Here is a 20064-nt window from a genome sequence, read left to right as displayed (position 1 = left end):
CTATATTATACTCCCCTGGTTTTCCTAACTCAATGATCTCATCAGCCTCTTTTGCTGGATCTTCTTCATTTCCCCAGGGTATCCAAAAAGTAGGGTCCATGAAGGCAGAGATTTGTCAGTTTTATTGGCTGCTGTGTCCCAAAGGCTTAACAGTCCTGACAACTACACACAGCAACTGATGAATGACTGAATCAGTGCCAAGGCTCCAAGTTGAAGAGTCACAGAACCAAATTATACCCACATAACTTTTATATAAAATTCACCTTATTGCATTTCTCTGAAAGCTGATGATCATTGTACTAACCGCTATTTGAATAACCAAAATATTCCATTCTCTGATCTTCATGAATGTTCCTGATATAAGTTGCAGTCATGAAAACGTTCACTTTTTTCTATATAAAAACTGAATTAACAATCATACTTCTCTGTAACTCTTCTAATGAACAACAAAAATAAATCTCCATAGACAAGAATACTACAGTAATGGCAACAAGTGACATTTCTGAAAAAAATAAGAGTGTTTCTTTCAGGCATAAGAATTTCTAAATAGAAATAGATCCACAGATCCCATCTACACTTAGTCCAATTCATGCAATTTCATTCCTATAGTGAAAAGATTCAATACCATGGATAGCCATACATCTTTCAGCAATATACAATGATTCACCCAGGATCTTAATCTGAATGTCTCCATGTGTACCCAATTAAACCAGAGTGTAACTTAAAAGCCACAACTAAATATGGGAATTTTTTTTCTTCTAAGTAATTCCAAACCACAATTATTCATTGTATCAACCTATAGTTCGAAATGTCCGAAGTTAATTAAAGCTTCTACTTATAAATTAGACCACACCTGTTTTATCTTCTAGCTATTATAGCATCTGTTTCTGTTGGTCTCTTCAAATTGATATATTTTCTAGAAGATCACAATCTGCTCAATTAAGCAAGCATGTGAAAAGGCAAGGATCTGGAACTACTGACAATCACATTGGTAAACTACTCTCTTGGGTTACAGGAAAGCATTTCTCTGGCTCTGTTCCCAAATAAATTGAGTAAGCCCTGAGAAAGTCATTGGTTAAATTCCATTTCATGACGGTTTCTCTTCCTCCATAAATGAATTATTGAGTCATGCCTACTTCCATCCATTACATAATACACGTCCATCACAGGAGCTATTTTCTGATCAAGAAACAGTTTAAATGACACTGATAGGAAAGATCAGTGGCGACTCTAATAGGGAAAGAATACAAACATCACTCTGATTGAATGTGCTAAGTTGTGAAACATTAATGTGAGAACACTGATCTGTTTACTCTTAGTAAAATCCACCTATGAAGTGACAGACACATGCCCAAAATGTTATTAAAGATTACTTTCAAGTCCTTGACTCCAAGGACATTTTCTCTTTCACACACATACACGTGTCTGCTACAAACATCTGCAATTGAGAAATGATAATCTTCAATAATGAAGTGTTGAACAAAAAGTACACAAACATCAAGGTCTAACACCCCCCCCAAAAAAAAAAGTTCTGCAAAAGACACCTGTGCTTTAAAACACTTAAACATTTTCATGTCATTAGCTCTGAAAGCACTATTCAAGTTGCTCGGTTTTATCCCTCCCAAGAAGTCAGCCACAACCACCTGCAACTATTACACAAATGTATCTCCCAAAGCAACCACCTGATTCTCAGGCCTTTCCTCAAGAGCCAACTTACACGCGGGGGGTAGAGAGAGTTGCAGGCACAAAATCAGACGGGGAGAAAACACCTTTGCGGAAACAAACGTAATGGGACCTATGGCCTCACCGTGACTGCCACACGCCTTTCTTTACCCCAAAATCTCAGTCCTGGGGGACAAAACTTCAAATCCACAAATCCGTCCACTCGCACAAGCTTCCCTCACCCTCAGAGCCAAGAGCGGCGCGATTCCCCTGCCGACCCGTCTTCCCTCAGCACCGCCAAGACTAACCATAATAATAATGATAATAATAATAATAATAATAATGATAATAATAATAATAATCCAAAGTGTGAGAGCGGGTCCACTAGGCTCCGAGGCCGGCAGCCCAGGACCCCCTCCTCCCGACACGCCACCCGCCCCTGCCGCGAGGGGCAAACATCACCTTCCCGTCCCTCGCATCAGTCATCCCGAAAGCCACAGACCCACCCGGACCGCGCCCCGAGCTCCTCACGGCTCCGCGGCGTCTCGCGCCCGCCGCTACCTGGCGCGCCCCCTCCCGCCTCGCGGACCTGCGCCCCTCGGACCCGCCGGGCGCCCACCTCCCCGCCACACACGCACCCCAGGAGCCCACGCCCGCCCGACGCCGGGGTGGAGCCCGCCGGTGGGCTGGGGTGGGCTGGGGTGGGGTCGGGCGGGGTCGGGTGGGGCCCGCCCCTCCCCGGCCGCCCCCTCCCGAGAGCCCCGGCGGGGCGGAGGGGGGAGGGGGTCCCGAGCCTCACCTCCAGCTCCGCCCCTCCCCGGGGGCGCGCTGCCCTGCCCTGGCCAGGGCCGAGAGCGGGGAGCGGGCTCCGAGCCGGCGAACGCCTCAGCGCCGCCGACGGGCGGGAAGCCCGGGTGCGCCCGCCTGCCGCGCCGCCGCCGCCGCCGCCTCCTCAGCGCCGCGAGCGCCGCCGCCGCCGCTGCCGCCCGGGCGCCGCCGCCGCCGCCACTACCGCCGCCGCCGCCACAGCCACAGCACGGCCCGGGCGCCCGGCGACGTCACCGCGCCCCGCCCCTGCGCGAGACACTAGCCCCGCCCCCCGGCGCCGGCCGCGCCACGCCGCGAGCTCCGCCCCCCCGCCCGCGGCCGCCTCGCTGCCCCGCCGCCCCGGACCCCGGGCCGACGGCGCCTTCCCGACACGCTGGGGGGGCGCTCAAGGCGCCGGCGGCAGCAGGGCGCTGAGGCCGAGTAACGGGCGCGGGCACGCGCACACACAGAGACGCGCGCGCGCACACACACACACACACACACACACACACACCACCACCACCACCACCACTTCCCCCCCCCCCCCGCACGCGCGGCCCTGCGGCCCCCGAAGGGGAGTGTCGGAGTCGGCTCCGGGGAGCGGCGGAAGGTGGGAGCGTGGAACAGCGGCGTTTGTCTCCTCCCGCTTGCCGTAGGAAGTGGCTGCTCGGCGAGCCCGAGGACTGGGACCGTCGCCTGCCCCACCCCCTCCGGCGCGGGACCCGTTAGCTGAGTCCCGGTCCCCGCGCGGCCGCTCCGGCTGCCCCGTGGCCGAGGGACTTGGGACTAGGCGAACGCACGCTCGCTCTTGGGTTTGCTGAAATGGAACTTGAGCATCGCCGAAGGAAATACTCGGATCTGAGACACCCACCAACAGAATTTAGGGGGGGGTCGCAGAAGACCCAGGCCAGTGCACACCCTGTGTCAGGGGTGCGCCCGCCGGGAGAGACAGACCGAACTCGTCCACATTCCGTCCCTGCGGCGTTCCCGGTGCTTGTGCCTCATTAACCGCCCTGTCGAGGCGAGTGTGCACGCACTGGTACAGTTTCAGGCAACCCAGTTCCGAACCGAACCCAACCAGCTGCATCCAGTAACTGAAGGATGGAGGTAATCTCTCTCTCCCTCTCTCTCTCTCTCTCCCTCTTTCTCTCCCTCTCTCTCTCTCTCCCTCTCTCTCTCCCTCTCTCTCCTCTTTCCTCTCTCTCTCTCTCTCTCCCTCTCCCCAAACAAGTTAGCAAGTTAGATGAAGTTTTCCAGTAATTTTCCAGTGCCCTTGAATAGGACTTAAGTCGTTATTTTTCCTACCTATTCCTTGACACAGTTAACCAGTGTACACTTCCTCGCAATCCCACAAACGCTTTCCGTCTCTGCCCAGATTTCACGTTGATGTGGTCACCGAATTCTGCTGTGAACTAGCAAGTGTGACATTTCCTCGTGCCCAGGCGTTCTCTCCCCCACCTCGCCACCCCCCAGCATCGCCATGCACAGATGCCCGAAGTTCCCGTCTCGCTGTACAGTCGCCCCCTTCAGTACATCCAATGTACGACTACCAATTGCCCAACTACTGCCACAGACGGAGCAGCCAAGTAAAAGCAGCCTAAAAATGCCACGTTTTTAAACACCTGGCTCTTGACCCACAAAATGCCATCCTTTGCTTTTCAAACGCATTCCCACCAGACCCCTGTGGCTGCGCTCTAAACTACCCAGCCGTGGGGTACCGTGGTAGAAGAGCACCGTGGGACTCATTTTCTCTTCCTAACTTCCAGCCTGTCACTTTTTATTTGCGTCATCTTGGACAAATCATTGTGCTTCCAGATTCTACTTTATTTGTTTTGGGGTTTGGGAGTGCTGAGAATCAAATCGGGGGCTTCACACATGCAAGGTCAGCACTGCTGGAGGAGTTGCATCCCCAGCCACGGGTCCCACTTCTTGTCTGTAAAATGAGGAGTGGATTGGATGTTTGAGAGCTATTCAATTCCTGCAGTGTGCCAGACCCGAGAGTTGGGATCCTCCTTGCTAAGTTAAGCGCACAGAGGAACGCTGCCATATCCCATAGTCCGATGTCTTTTTATTCATTCTGCCATTTTGTTTTGATTTCCTACCTCAGGTAACTTCAGAGGAGTGGAACTTCCAAGCGAGCTTTCCAGGGACCGATAGCCCCCTCCTGTTGGCCCCATTCTCAGCCACTAGGACGGCATTTAAATTCCAGGGCCCCCAGCCAAAGTGCTGCTCAGGTTCTGCAGTGTGTAGTTCACCCCAACCACCCCAGCTTTGCCCAGGGGACTCCAAGGTCTAATTCTGGGGAACCATGTGGTGCTAGGGATCCCTACCAGGCCTTCACCTCAACTCCTGTACTATCGTCCAACCACTTGGGTGCCTTTAAAAAAATATATAGGTATTTTAAGTGGAGCAATAATACAGCGGGCAGGGCCCTTGACTTGCATGTGGCCAACCTGAGTTCAATTCTCACCACCCCTGATGGTCCTCTGAGCCTTCTGGGTATGGCCCAAAACATACATACACAGAGATAGCATAGCAAGTAGGATGCTTGCCTTGCACATGACCAACCCATATAATCCCCTGAACCTGTCAGGACTAAGTCCTGAAAAACGCTGGTGTAACCACCCCAAAAATGTATAATCAGTTTTGGATATTTTTTTTTTTGCCTTTTAGGTCACACCCAGCTATGCTGAAGGGTTACTCCTGGCTCTGCATTTAGGAATGACCCTGGCAGTGCTTGGGAAACTGTCTATATGGGATGCTGGGGATTGAACCCATGTCGAGTGTGTGCAAGGCAAACACCCTACCACTGTACTATCACTCCAGCTCCCAGAATTTTTTTAAAACTGCCTAAGCACATTTATTCATTGCCTCATCTTTCAAGTCAACATTAAGATGCTAACAATGGAATTTAAAATGATAATAATCCATCAAAAGATGGGAAGGGACCACCAGAAAGCAATTCATTTTAATTTTACACAAGAAAATGAGTGGAGTCTAACTAAAAGGAGGAAGCTATAATATGGTTCATAGGGGCTACAGCCAAGGAAAGGAACCACCTGCCAAGAGGAATTCAGAGACTGTAATTTAGAGACACAGACAAGACTGAGAGCAAGAGTGACAAGCAAGGCTAAAAACAGAGAAACTAAATATACATCTGTCTGTGAAACAGCAGAAATTCACAGTATCTTAGATGCAATAGCTGAGCATTTATCCTAGGCTAAAAAAATCAAGAACTAGGGCATCTGTTTGAGAGAATAGTTTCTAAGAGAAAACCCACTCATGGAATAGATGAATAAGGCAAGACCAAGTTCACAAGGTGCCTAATCAGCATTCCAGATAACTCATCCTAATTATGAATAACCAGCTGTCGTTAAATATGTAAGGAAGTCTCTGACGTGGGATTGAAAAGACGAAGAGACATGAAAGCAATGATCAATGAGGAAACAAATTTCACAGAATGGAAAAAAAACTGGGGGACAAGATGTCCAGATAAGGAGAACTTGTATTTACTTCTAACTACACCAAAACTTGGATTACATCTACATAAAATGATCCAAAACACTGGCAAGGCTTCTACAGCAAGGGATGAAAGGAGAGCACTCAAATGTTGGTGCCAGAGAGACATCCTTGCCAAGAAAATAACCCCATTTGGGGAAATTGTTAGTAATAAACAAGACATTTTCTTTTGTGTGGGGGTGGGGTAGGGGTGGACACACACCCAGCAATGTTCAGGGCTCACTCCTGTCTCTGCACTCAGGAATTACTACAGGAGATGCTTGGGGGACCACATGAGGTGCCAGAGATCAAAGGTACTTGCATGCAAGCGAGTACCCTACACACTGTACTATATCGCTCCAGTCCCCTAGACAAAAGATTTCTTAAGTGAAGTGCTTTACCTTGGGAAGCATGGAGGGTTTCATAGACAACTCTGACCTCCCAATCCTACAACCCTATACTTATAACACTAGGTTGGTTGGCAAGAAACTATAGGACCTAAGAAAAAGTCACATGCAGGTACTTCTTCCAACCTTGCTGGTGGAAGTCTCCACCAGCAAGGTTGGAAGACTATCAGTCTCCATAGTAATATATTCTGAAGACAAATTCTTGAAGAGTCCTCTACTACACTGTAGCAAATAGTTGAACTAAATTGAGCACTGTGAGACATCAAAATGCCTTATTACCAGCAAGCATTCACCTGCCATTCACTTTCTGACTGTTAGCTAACAAGCCACACCTGTGGTTTTCACAGAGCATAGCTATTTAGCAAGGAGCCACACTGCTCACTGTAGTTACATGCTAGCCAGCCTGAGGTCAAGCAGACTCTGTTCTCTGCTAATCCTAGACTACGTGTTCTGCTACAAGCTAGGATTGAGCCTCCAGCCACCTTCCTCTTAAGCCCACCCCAGCATGGGTTCTCTCAAGACCAAGGTCACTGTGAAATAGGAAATACAGGCCCATTTGAACTGGAGTTGGAACACAGGTGTCCCCAATTACTTAACAATTTCAAATTCTTGGTTGTCATCTAGGCCTGCTCAAACTTGATCCACAGCCAGAGTCAAACACCTGTGACTCTAAATGCCCCAACTTGTGCCCAGAGCTTCATGAAGCAAAAGATCTGATGGAGACACAGAAGAACTTACACAAATGGATCTAGATGATATCCTCAAACTTCTAATACAGCTATGGAGACTGCCGAGATAAGAAGACTTCAAAGCAGCCGTCCTAAAGATGTTCCCTACAATGAGATCAATGGAAGAAAGCTTCATCATGAACACAGAAAGGAGAGAATGTTTGAGAAAAGAACAAATTAAAGAGCAAAAGAAAATAGTAACTAAACTGAAAAATATGATAAGCTGGCTCGAGAAGAATAGAAGAAGCCAAAAATCAAATCAGTATCATACCAGATAACTTTTCAGTACCTATACTGCAAACCACAATGTCCAAGAGGGGGAGGGGAGAGAGGAGAGAGAGAGAGGAAGGGAGGGAGGAAGAGAGAGAATGCTTGCCATAGAGGCAGGCTGTGGCGGGGTGGGGGGGGAGGTGATGGGAGGAAAACTGGGGATGTTGGTGCTAGGAAATGTACACTGGTAAAGGAATGGGTGTTGGAACACTGACTGAAACGAAATTATGAACAGCTTTGTAAAGATCTATCACACAGTGATTCAATAATAAAGTCTTAAGAATAAGTAATAAAAAAAATTTTAATAGATTAAAAAATCAGTGAGCTCAAGGCAAAGTAGTGGGACCCATTCCAAAGAGCAGTAAAAAAGAAAAAGAAGGGGCTGGAGCCACAGCACAGCAGGTAGGATGTTTGCCTTGCACACTGCCAACCCAGGTGTGATTCCCAGCATCATCCCATATGATCCCCCGAGCACCGCTGAGGGTAATTCCTGAGTAAAGAGTCAGGAGTAACCCCTGTGCATCATTGGGTATGACCCAAAAAGCAAAAAACAAATAAAAAAAGGAAATAAAACATCATTATCATCATCATCATCATCATCCTGTTGATCGTCGAATTTCTCAAGCGGTCTCAGTAACGTCTCCATTCGTCCTAGCTGTGAGATTTTAGAAGCCTCTCTTTACTCATCCTTCCCAACAGTGGTGCATTGGAGGCTCTTTCAGGGTCAGTGGAATGAGACTCATCATTGTTACTGGTTTTGGCATATGAATATGCCATGGGGAGCTTGCCAGGTTCTCCGAGAGGGAGAACTAGGCTATAAGAGTCTCTTGCCCGCCCCTCCCCCGTGCCTGGCTCTCTTCACCGGGGCCCCTCGGAGGGGTGGGTTGAGTTTCCCTCCCCGCCCCGAGCAGAGCCCCGGCAGCCAAAGACCTCCGGAACCCAGCCACAGCCATGCTCAAGGCCCCTCCACACATTCAGACGGGCCTCATGCATGAAGGAATCGGCAGAGGAACCCATGTGTGCGGGACTTGGGGCTGAGATCTCCAAGCCTGCTCGGATTGGGACTGGGCCTTTTCCACCCAGATTCCCCATTTTCCAGTAGCTAGGTGGTCACACCCAGGAACTGCCCCCGGCCACAGTGTAATTCCCATCAATGGCCAACATCCAGAGACTATTGATTTTAGAAGTTTAAAAAGTCATTCTTTAAGCCATAAATATCTTCAAAACAACAATGTATTTTTGTTGCACGAATCAAGGTGTCTAATTATAAGAAATTAAGAGAAGGGTACACCTATTTAATGCTATGAAAGGTCTAATTAGCACAAAATGGTCATTAGCTGTTCTTTTTTAAAAAGTGCAATTGTAAGGACTGGGGTGTGGCTCGTTGGAAGAGTGCCTAGCCTGTATAAGGCTCTGGGTTCAATTCTGTACACCTCAAAAATAAACAGGAAAATAACTCAAAGGGCTAGAGTGTATGATTTGGACTGATCCTCTGCACAAGGTGGTCCTCTAAGTACTGCAGGAGCAATTCCTGAGGACTAAGCTGGGAGGGGCATTAAAGCACTGATGGGTATGGCACCAAAGGTAACGAATTAAACTACAATCATATAGGGAAAAGCACAAGCAGCTCAACAATTTCCAAATTAACTTTATTAAGTTTATTCTAATTCAAAAGCAAATCAAAATATGAATAAGAGGTAGGAGAAACTTAACACTAGTCACCACTTTACTTATTCAGAGAATGGGAAATGTGAAGATAACTTAGAGCTGTTAACCCTGCATGTTGCTTTCTAGTCTTAAAACTTGGCATTTGTTTAGAAAATTGCCCTTAAAAATCAATTTGCAGAAAGAAGGAAGAAGAAGAAGAAAGAAAGAAAGAAAGAAAGAAAGAAAGAAAGAAAGAAAGAAAGAAAGAAAGAAAGAAAGAAAGAAAGAAAGAAAGAAAGAAAGAAAGAAAGAAAGAAAGAAAGAAAGAAAGAAAGAAAGAAAGAAAGAAAGAAAGAAAGAAAGAAAGAAAGAAAGAAAGAAAGAAAGGGAGGGAGGGAGGGAGGGAGGAAAAGGAGGGAAGGAAGGAAGGAAGAAAGGAAGGAAGGAAGGAAGGAAGGAAGGAGGAAAACAATGAAGATAAAATAAGAGCTATGTGGGAAAGCCTCAGAAGGAAGACATGCATCATAAGGAAGGAGAAAGAGATGGGGAGAGAGGTTGAAATGGGATTTTTATGTGAAGGAAGAATAGCTGATAAATTCTCCAAGTAGAATTTAGTTAGCCGCCTGGATCCAGGATGTTCAAAAAGATTCTAACAAAACCCCCTATACACAAATATAATTTAAAAGACAAAAATTAGAGCTGAAAGAGAAAACACTAAAGGCAAGAGGAAAGCTGAATTACAACTATCAGCAGATTTCTCCACAGACACTACAGGGCAGAAGGGAGTGAGTGACATGATATGTACAAAGTACTGAATGGAAGCTCTCCAGCCAACTATGTTCTATTCAATGAGGTTGTCACTCAGATCCAAAAGTCGGAGGAAAAGTCTTTGATATAATTAAAGAAGTTAATTGTCACTAAATCACCTCCAAGATATATTTACAAACCATCTCTACGCACTGTAGCACTGTCATCCTGTTGTTCATCAATTTGCTTAAGCAGGCACCAGTAACATCTCTATTGTGAGACTTGTTACTGTTTTGGGCATATCAATACCCCAAGGCTCTGTCGTGTGGGCAGGATACTCTCGGTAGCTTGCCAGATTCTCCAAGAGGGACAGAGGAATCAAACCCAGTTCAGCCGCGTGCAAGGCAAACGCCCCACCCACTGTGCTATCGCTCCAGTCCCAAAGGAAAAAAATCCTACTTGAAAATATCAAGGTATCTTGGGGCTGGAGCGATAGTACAGTGGGTAGGGCATTTTTCTTGCACGCGGCCAACCCGGATTCAATCCCCAAAGTTCCATAAGATCCCCTGAGCACCGCCAGGAGTGATTCCTGAGTGCAGTGCCAGGAGTAAGCCCTGTGCATTGCCAGGTGTGACCCAAAAAGCCAAAAAACAAAACAAAAAAAAAAGAGAGAAGAAAATATCAAGGTATCTTAAATGAAGGTGGGAAAAGAGAGTAATTATGGGTTATCTATTTTTTTTTTTTTTTTTTGCTTTTTGGATCACACCGGGCGATGCACAGGGCTTACTCCTGGCTCTGCACTCAGGAATCACCCCTGGTGGTGCTCAGGGTGTGGCCATATGGGATGCTGGGAATCGAACCCAGGTCTGCTGCATGTAAGGCAAACACCCTACCTGCAGTGCTATTGCTCCAGCCCCAGAGGTGTCTATTTTCAAAGTTCATAAACCTTTCCTGTTGCCTCCAATCTGTCTTTTCAAGATTTAAAATTTTCAGAGAATGTAATATTCAGTTCTAAAATTTGTATTTGGAGGCTGGAACAATAATACAGCGGGTATATTCTACAATGGGTAGGGCACCTGCTTTTCACACAGCTGCCCAGGATTGAATCCAGGCAACCTATATGGTCCCTCGAGGCTACCTGAGCAAAGAGTCAGGAATAAACCCTGAGCACGACCAGGTGTGGCCCAAACCCCCCTCCAAAATATTTTTAAGAAATTATATTTGTGTTTGGCTCTTTATTTTTAAAACTTTTCCCTTTGATTTTTATCATTTGTTTGCAATATCCAATTTCAGGAGTATAGCCTAACCTCTCTATATGAATGTCCATTAACCAACCAAATTTTGCCACCAATTTCAGGAGTTTAGCCTAACATCTCTATAATGTATACAGGATCTGCCGCACACATCCCAACATTCCAGTGCCATCCTATCACCAAAAAGTTCCCCTAAAATGTTTCTGACCATAATCTGCAGCAGTAGCAGCAGTATCAGTAACCTGTGTCTGGGACAGCAACCCCGACCACCACACCTTCCTCTTCCTCCTCTCTCTTCTCACTTCTTTACAGTAAACTGGGCTAGTATAGGTTTCATGTTCCCACCCCTTAGTTGTTACTTCGGTACTCATAGCACATTCATAGTATAATAGCCAAAACATGTAATTAACCTAAAAGCTCACTGATGAGCTTAGTTGTTTCTGCTGATCGATTATGCACCAATCAGGCAATATATGTGTGTATAAAATCGACCAACTGGAAACCCCTTCCGTCATGACCTCCATATGTCTTATACAGTGACCTGAGTAACCTGCTCTTTAGCTCTTTCTATTGCCTGATTGGTTATGCACCATTCAGGTTTTAAATGCTGTTTGCAGATGAGGGGCTGTGGGATGTGTAAATGAGAAACTAACCATAACTAACCATTTTGTTATGGCTATCTAGTGCCCCCCATTTCATTATCTGGCCCCCAGTTTATTTTCTTCATAATAAAACTGGGTCACTACCTTACATCATCCACAAAAATAATTTATAATGTATTAAAATATAATGTCTATTGCTAGAACTGAAAGCATATCACACAAAAGAAAAATAGGCAAAACAGTATAATAATGGTTTCAGTGGGGTTTTCAGGGATTTGACTCCAGCAACAAGGGAAACAAAAGTAAATATAAGCAAGACAAATTGTATCAAACTGAGAAGCTTCTGCACAGTCAAGTAAATTATCATTTAAATAAAAAGCCACTGCCATTCCTACTGAATGAAAGGAAATATTCACACAAAATTTCTCACAAAAAGTATATAATTTCTTATATATTCAACATATATAAGAAATTTACCTGCAATAATAAATATAATAATTGAGAGAAGGGTTAAACATGTCACAAAATAAGGCACACTGATGGCAAATAAATATGTAGGGAGAATCTCATTATTATTTTCAGGGAAATCAAAATGACAGCGTGACTCTACCTGGCATCTGTAAGAATGAACTACATCAAAAAGTTCAGAAAAAATCCCACAGCCACCACCATGTAAGCAACGGCTCAGCTTCACCTCAAATCTCAGAGGAGATGCAAGCAAGCTAAACTTTAAAACTTAGCTGTCCAGCTCTACAGATCCTAGAATTTCTGGAGTAGGTGACCACATAGGCAGTTGGCAGCACCTCAAAAATTCACAATACTGCCAGACCAGTAGGAGCACATTACATTAGACAGTAAAGCAGCATAGAGACCAACTAAGCTCAATAAATAAAAACAATAACACATAAGGCTCAACTAGCAACAAACAGCTTAGTAAACCACAATGTAAATCACAATGACTTTTTGTTGTAACAAGCAATATGAAATAAATTATTTTGTCCCTGTTAAGGGGACATATTTGGGGTAGGGTGGGAAACTGGGGACAATGTGGAGGGAAGATCACACTGGTGGTGGGATTGGTGTTGAAACATTGAATGCCTGTAATAACTATTACAAACAACTTTGTAAACCATGGTGTTTGAATAAAGTTTTGAAAAAGCTTAGGAACAAGTTTTGGCAGGGGTGTAGAGAAAAAGGAAACCTTAGACACTTGTCATGAGGATGTAAACTAGTCTGAGCCTCTATGGAAAACAATGTAGAGAATTCTCTACAGTTAAAATTGCAGTGAGTTCCCTGCATCTCTAAATTTTTACTGTAATTAAAGCTGAACTACAATATGTTACCAGCAATTTCACTCTTAGGTATGTATGCAAAGAATACAAAAATACACTAATTCAAAATAAATATGCACACCTATGTTCATTGCTGGGTGTGTCCTAAAGACATCTGAGCACTGTTAGAACTGGCTCGGTAGTACCTGGCACCATAAGATCTAAGCAACATACATCCTCAGACCCATGCATGGAACCCCCAGCCCAGTTGATTGAGAGTTTAGCAGGGAATCCTGGTATTCCCTGCACAACATCACTCACTCCACAAAACTATTGAAGGCCCAATCTAACTTCTTCTTACTGCTTGTAGTAAAATGCAGGAGAAAAGGGCAGATGTAAAGTGTTGTTATACTAAAAGGAGATAGAATTTAAAGATTTGGGAAATTCAATGTATTCAGATTTTCTTAAGTAGAAATATGAGGCAGTAGAGATGCTGTGCTTTCCATTCAGGAGTCCTGTGTTCAATTCCTAGCACCTTATAGGGCCCTGAGTACCACCAGGAATGAGCCCAACCACTGAGTGGGAGAAGCCCTCAAGTACCTCTGGATTTGTCCCCCTAGCAATCCCTCCCTGAAAAAAATTTGGAAAGAAAGAGAATTGTGTTCTGTAGAATACCAAGGATGTGGCTAGGAAATCAGTTGATAAAGAGATCAGGGAGGTATTTCACGTATTTACTCAACTATCTCAAAATAAGATTAGAACAGAGGTGGACTAGAGGAATACAAGCTCTCCCAGCTTGATGATAAGAACAGAGACAAGACAAAGGAAGGAAGTCTCTGGGATTCCACAGCACATAAGGATAGAGACATCTGACTTTAAACCCCAGTTACTGCCCAAGAAAAGCAAGGACTGGCTCTGAGAAGGAGTCAGGACCAGCAACGGCAGCTACTCCCATCACTGGTGGGAGAGTACAGGTCTAAGGGAAGGGCTATCACCACAGTTTCATGAGCTAGGTGGCTCAGTATCAAGTGACAAAACTGCAGCCCAAGCCTTAATTCAAATTAAGGTAATAATGATGCTCCAAATCAAAGAGTAAGAAGGAAGGCACCTGCCATAGAGGGAGGAAGTGGGATGGGGTGAGGGCAGCGGGAGGGAACATTGGCGGTGGGAAATGTGCACTGGTGGAGGGATGGGTGTTAGGATCATTGTATGACTTAAACTCAATCATAAAAGCTTCGTAACTGTATCTGACAGTGATTCAATTTAAAAAGTTTTAAAAATAAGGTCATATTCTATGGTAGGTGTTAAACATACCTTTTTGAGGAATATAATTCAACCCAAAATATAAGACAAATAAAAGACCAACTTAATTACAAAGAAAATGTAATTTGATAGAATGTCCTGATCCCATGCTAGGCTGTTTTCACCAGGGCAACGCAGAAGGGAGGAGATTGAGTTTTCCTCCACACCCCAGCAGAACCCTGGCAGCCAGCCAAAAACCTCCAGAACCCAACCACAGCCATGCTCAAGTCCACTCCCCACAAGCTTGGACAAGCCTCACCCACGATGGAACCTGAAGAAAAACCCAGGTATGTAGAACCCATTATTGAAATCTCCAAGCTCACTTGGAGGAGGACTGGGCCTCCTCCCCCCAGCTCCCAAGTTTACCAATAGCTTGGCAGTCACACCCACAAATGCCTCTGGAGCCATCTAATCTCATCAATGACCAAGATTCAGAGACTCTGAAATAAAGCTCCCAGAAGAGAGCAACATAGGCTTTACCCACGAGTGAATCTGCTCTATAATTCTATTCTAAATTTCAGAATTCCTGGAGCAATCCCTCATACTCTACCCCACTGATGTACCAAAAGTAGCACACATTTTTTTTAGTTTAACAGCTATGTTTGTGATCTCTTATACAAGGGCTTAATGGCTCCAGGATGAAATGCAACAATCTTCACACACTTCCCTCTTATGGTGGTGGGAAGGTGCAGCGGTAGTGGGATTGGTGTTTGAATATAAAATGTAATGAATTATTGTGAACAACTTTCTAAAAATAAAATAAAAATTTGAAAATCATGTACAGAAAAAAGGAACTGTAATTTGACTGAAAGCAGACTTATTAGCTAATACACAAGGAAAGTCAGTGATCAAAGAAAGTAGTGAGCATGTGGACAACTCTGAATACAGAGGCACCCCCTTATCCTTGAGGCATGCATTACAAGACACCCTTTACTCCATAGTTGCTGGAAACCATGAATGTCTGGGAGGATATACCTGTCAGTGCTCAGAGCTTACTCCTAGCTCTATGGACAGAGATTGCGTCTGGAAGTGCTAGAAGACCATAGTGGTGCTGGGGATTGAACCAGACTCAGTCATACGCAAGGCTACTATGTCCCATCTCTCCAGCCCCTACACTATAATAAAAGCTATATGACTTTCTCTTTCCTTGTCTCTCTCAAAATAGCTATTATACATAATGTTTTGAACCACAGATGACTTTGGGTAACTGGGACCTTGGAAAATGCTACCACATATAAGGAAAATTTAGGGAGATTCAAACTATTTGTGAGCCCCAAATATAGTTTTTCTGGTAACCTATTCCAGCCAGACAGATTGTCCTAAGGTGGAGTTGACTGAAGGCACCCTTTTCATAAGCAGAGTTTTTTGTAACTCACAATTTCGCAGAACAAAGATTCAAGCTTGTCTCAACTGGACACTTCTGTTCCACATGGCATCACCCTATGTCACTCCCCCTGTGGTATTCAGCTGCCAGATGAACTTTCATCCTGCAGAGCCTGTAAAGTGAAGCCCCAAGGTGAGGACATGGGAGGTGTGAATGGGTGTGGAGGCAGAGCACTGCAGCTTTAAATGCTTGGAAATGGGTCAAAAGTAAGAATGATAACAGAAACTGTTGCGTCCCATGCTGCTCATAAATGAATGAGATGAAAATTAAGTATTAGCATTGTATTTAGTGACATGGACACCATCAGAGACTTTATTGAGCATAGTTTGTGCAGGTGTGGGAGCGGAACGTTCTGTTCAAGAGAGAATAGGATGGTAGAAATCTAGATTGTGAATACTGACAATTGTATAGAAAATTTCTGTTAGAAACAGGAATGGGAAGATACATCAGGAGCCAGTGGGGAAACATTGTGACCAATATTCTGTTCTTCAAGTTCTCCAAAACAGATAAGTGGATTAAGAAATTATGAGGGGTTTTTTTGGCAGGTGGGCTGGAGCGATAGCGCAGCAGGTAGGGTGTTCGCCTTGCATGCGGCCGACCCAGATTCAATTCCTCCGCCCCTCTCAGAGAGCCTGGCAAGCTACTGAGAGTATCTTGCCCCCACGGCAGAGCCCGGCAAGCTCCCCGTGGCGTATTCGATATGCCAAAAACAACAAGTCTCACAGTAAGACGTTACTGGTGCCCGCTCAAGAAAATCGATGAGCAACTGGATGACAGTGATGACAGTGCTACAGTGATACTTTTGGCAGGGGGACTTACTGAACTTACTCCTGGCAGTACCCAGAATACCATATGGGATACCAGGAATCAAATCTGCTTGAAAGGCAAGCACTTTGTTTACTGTACTATCTTATCAGGCGCCAAGAAATTGTGTTTAAACACACAACGGAATCTATTCAGCTATAATACAAAATCCTGCAGCTTGCTGCAACTTAAATGAAATACAAGGGGCTGGGAAGATAGTTGAGTAGGTAGGGTGTTTGTCTGGCAAGCAACCAACCCTGGTTCAATCCCCAGCACCCCATATGGTCCCCAAGTCCCACCAGGCGTGTCCCTGAGCACAGAGCCAGGAGAAAGCCCTGTGCAGTACCAGGTGTGGCACAAAACCAAAAAAGAAAATAGAAGAGAAGAGAAACATAAAAGAATAAACAATCATTGATGAAAACAGACATTGAGAGGGCTGGAGCAATAGCACAGCGGATAGGGCATTTTCCTTGTACATGGCCAATCTGGGTTTAATCCCCGGCATCCCATATGGTCCTCCAAGTATTGCCAGGAGTAATTCCTGAGTGCAGAGCCATGAGTAACCCCTGGCCATCGTTGGTGCGAACCCCTCCCCCCGCAAAAAAAAGGAAAAAAAGAAAAAGAAAACAGACATTGAGTTCTATAGAAGTGAGTTTACCAAGTGTGGGGAATAGGGAGGGGTGGGGTATAAGAAGGAACCTAGAGACAGTGGTGGAGGTGTACTGGGACTCTGATGTATTGCTGAAACATTAATATTACAGTATTATATTGTTACACAGCAGGTAGGGCATTTGCCTTGCACGCAGCCGACCCGGGTGCGATTCCTCTGTCCCTCTCGGAGAGCCCAGCAACTTACTGAGAGTATCCTGCCCGCACGGCAGAGCCTGGCAAGCTACCCGTGGTGTATTAGATATGCCAAAAACAGTAACAACAAGCCTCACAATGGAGACCTTACTGGTGCCCACTTGAGCAAATTGATGAACAATGGGATGACAGTGCTACAGTGCTACAATTATTCTATTAGTAATATATTCTTCTATTACTTATATGATATAAATCAGAGTCTAAAATGAAGAGCACACTGTGTTTCATATACCTTTTTTCCCGCTCCCACATCCCCACATTTGACATCATCCCCTTCTGGTCACTCTGTTTGGAGATGTGAAAATGAAGGAGGAATACTGACCTGTCTAATAATTTTGGTTTCATTTGGGGGACCCAGGAATAGCTCAGTGACAAAGTGATCACAGTGTATCCTGTAAGCTCTGCCATTAGAAATCTCAGTCAGGCACCACAAAAATGTGCAAGCCCCATGATCAAGAGTTGGATTCCTGCTCACCACTGTCACTAAAACAAAAAGGAAAGGATAGGGAAGAAGAATTTTTAAAAACCTGTTAAATATAGATACTGGGGGCTGGAGTGATAGCGCAATGGGCAGGCTGTTTGCCTTTCATGAGGCTGACCCGGGTTTGAGTTCCAGAATCCCATATAGTTCCCTGAGCACCACCAGGAGTAATCCCTGAGTGCAGAGGCAGGAATGACCCCTGTGCATTGCCGGTGTGACCCCCACAAAAAAATATAGATATTGGTGGAGGGTCTTGAGCACTTTGGTGAGGGATGCTTATCTCAACGACTCATCATTACTATCTGATTTTGTATATGTATATATATGTTTGTATATGGCTGGAGCGATAGCACAGCAAGTAGGGCATTTGCCTTGCACTTGGCTGACCCTGGTTTGATTCCTCCACCCCTCTCAGAGAGCCCGGCAAGCTACCGAGAGTATCTCGCCTGCACAGCAGAGCCTGGCAAGCTCCCAGTGGCGTATTCGATATGCCAAAAACAGTAACAACAAGTCTCTCAATGGAGACATTATTGGTCATTACTGGTGCCCACTCGACCAAATCGATGAACAATGGGACAACAGTGATATATTTGAGCAAGCCAGGTTCCAAAAAGGATTCAGCATGATTGACCATATCCACATGGTGACCAAGCTCATTGAGGTTTCTTGAGAGTTCAAGATGCCACTCTGTCTAACATTTATTGATTTAAAGAAGGCCTTTGATTCTGTTGAGACTGAAGCAGTCATCGAAGCCCTAGCCAAACAGGGCGTTCAAACTCAGTACATCAGGATCCTCAGTGAGCTGTGTATTATGGATTCACCACCAGGATCTCACCATTCTACAGGGAACTGATCATCGACGAAAAGAGAGGGGATCGGCAGGGCAACACCATTTCACCAAAACTCTTCAGTGCCACCCTCAAGAACGTCATGTGATGACTGGAATGGGAAGGAATGGGAGTGAAGATAGATGGTTGGCAAATACACCACTTCCACTTCGCTGATGACATCGTTCTAATAACACCAAACATTAGCCAAGCATCACGAAGTTTGGCCAACTTCAACCGTGAGTGTGGAAAGATTGGACTGCAGCTGAATCTCATGAAGACAATGTTCATGAGAAACGGACTAGTTCCTGACATTCCATTTGCTCTCAATGGAACAAACATCCCTGAATGCAGCAGTTATGTGCACCTAGGTCAAGAACTCAACAGAACGAATGACTGGGCACGTGAGCCATGCAGGAGGAAGAGAGCAGCGTGAAATGCCTTCAAGAGTGTCAAAGAAGTGGTTAAGAGGACAAAGAACCTCCAGCTCAGGGTACATCTTTTCAACTCCATCATTCTTCCTGCATTAACATACACCTCAGAGACTTGGGCCCTATGAAAACAGAATAAGAGCCCTATTCAGGTCTCCCAAAGAGGAATCAAAAGAGCTATGCTTGCAGTATCACGTTTCACTCAAGTGAAAGAAGGAATCAGGAGTTCCAACCTCTGTTGATGATCGAGAGTCAGGGATGCTCTCTTGTTTGCCAAGGCGTTGAAAATCAGATGGGCTGCTTTTGGAAAACAATATGGACGATTCTCAAAAAACTAGAGGTTGAGCTCCCATTTGACCCAGCAATACCACTGCTGGGAATATATCCCAGAAAAGCCAAAAAGTATAGTTGAAATGACATCTGCACTTATATGTTCATTGCAGCACTGTTTACAATAGCCAGAATCTGAAAAAACCCGAGTGCCTTAGAACAGATGACTGGTTGAAGAAACTTTGGTACATCTATACAATGGAATACTATGCAGCTGTTAGAAAAAATGAAGTCATGAAGTTTGCATATAAATGGATCAGCATGGAAAGTATCATGCTAAGTGAAATGAGTCAGAAAGAGAGAGACAGACATAGAAAGATTGCACTCATCTGTGGAATATAGAATAATAGACTAGAAGTCTAACACCCAAGAATAGTAGAAATAAGTACTAGGAGGTTGACTCCATGGCTTGGAGGCTGGTCTCTCATTCTGGGCAACTCAGAGAAGGGAACACCAAGTAAAATGTGGTCGGAGGTCATGCGGGGGAGGGGTGACGCGTGCCGAATGTAGACTAGAGACTGAACACAATGGCCGCTCAACACCTTTATTGCAAACCACAACACCTAATCAGAGAGAGAGAGAACAAAAGGGAATACCCTGCCATAGTGGCAGTTTGGGGTGGGGGAGACGGGACTGGGGAGGGTGGGAGGGACGCTGGGTTTACTGGTGGTGGAGAATGGGCACTGGTGAAGGGATGGGTTCTCGAACTTTGCATGGGGGAAACATGAGCACAAAAATGTATAAATCTG

At 45.2% G+C, this 20064-nt stretch overlaps 1 protein-coding gene and 1 long non-coding RNA gene across 10 annotated transcripts in view; one reads left to right on the top strand and one right to left on the bottom strand.

The window, feature by feature from the left end:
• The window catches only part of ERC1 (ELKS/RAB6-interacting/CAST family member 1), a 518184-nt gene extending 515532 nt beyond the window's left edge, over positions 1 to 2652 (bottom strand). For all 9 annotated transcript variants that reach the window (XM_055141299.1, XM_055141303.1, XM_055141300.1 and 6 more), the window contains exon 1: positions 2462 to 2652. The gene's annotated coding sequence lies outside the window, so the exon portion shown is untranslated. The remainder of the gene's footprint in view (positions 1 to 2461) is intronic.
• A 443-nt stretch (positions 2653 to 3095) lies between these two features.
• On the top strand, positions 3096 to 15406 carry LOC129406128 (uncharacterized). Its single transcript, XR_008630807.1, has 3 exons — positions 3096 to 3576; positions 14323 to 14481; positions 15136 to 15406. It is a non-coding gene; the product is annotated as an uncharacterized LOC129406128 (long non-coding RNA).
• The last annotated feature ends 4658 nt before the right edge of the window (positions 15407 to 20064 follow it).

This window comes from Sorex araneus, chromosome 6 (genome assembly GCF_027595985.1).
Source record: "Sorex araneus isolate mSorAra2 chromosome 6, mSorAra2.pri, whole genome shotgun sequence".
Classification (NCBI taxonomy): domain Eukaryota; kingdom Metazoa; phylum Chordata; class Mammalia; order Eulipotyphla; family Soricidae; genus Sorex; species Sorex araneus.
This window is presented reverse-complemented; position numbering and strand designations above follow the sequence as displayed.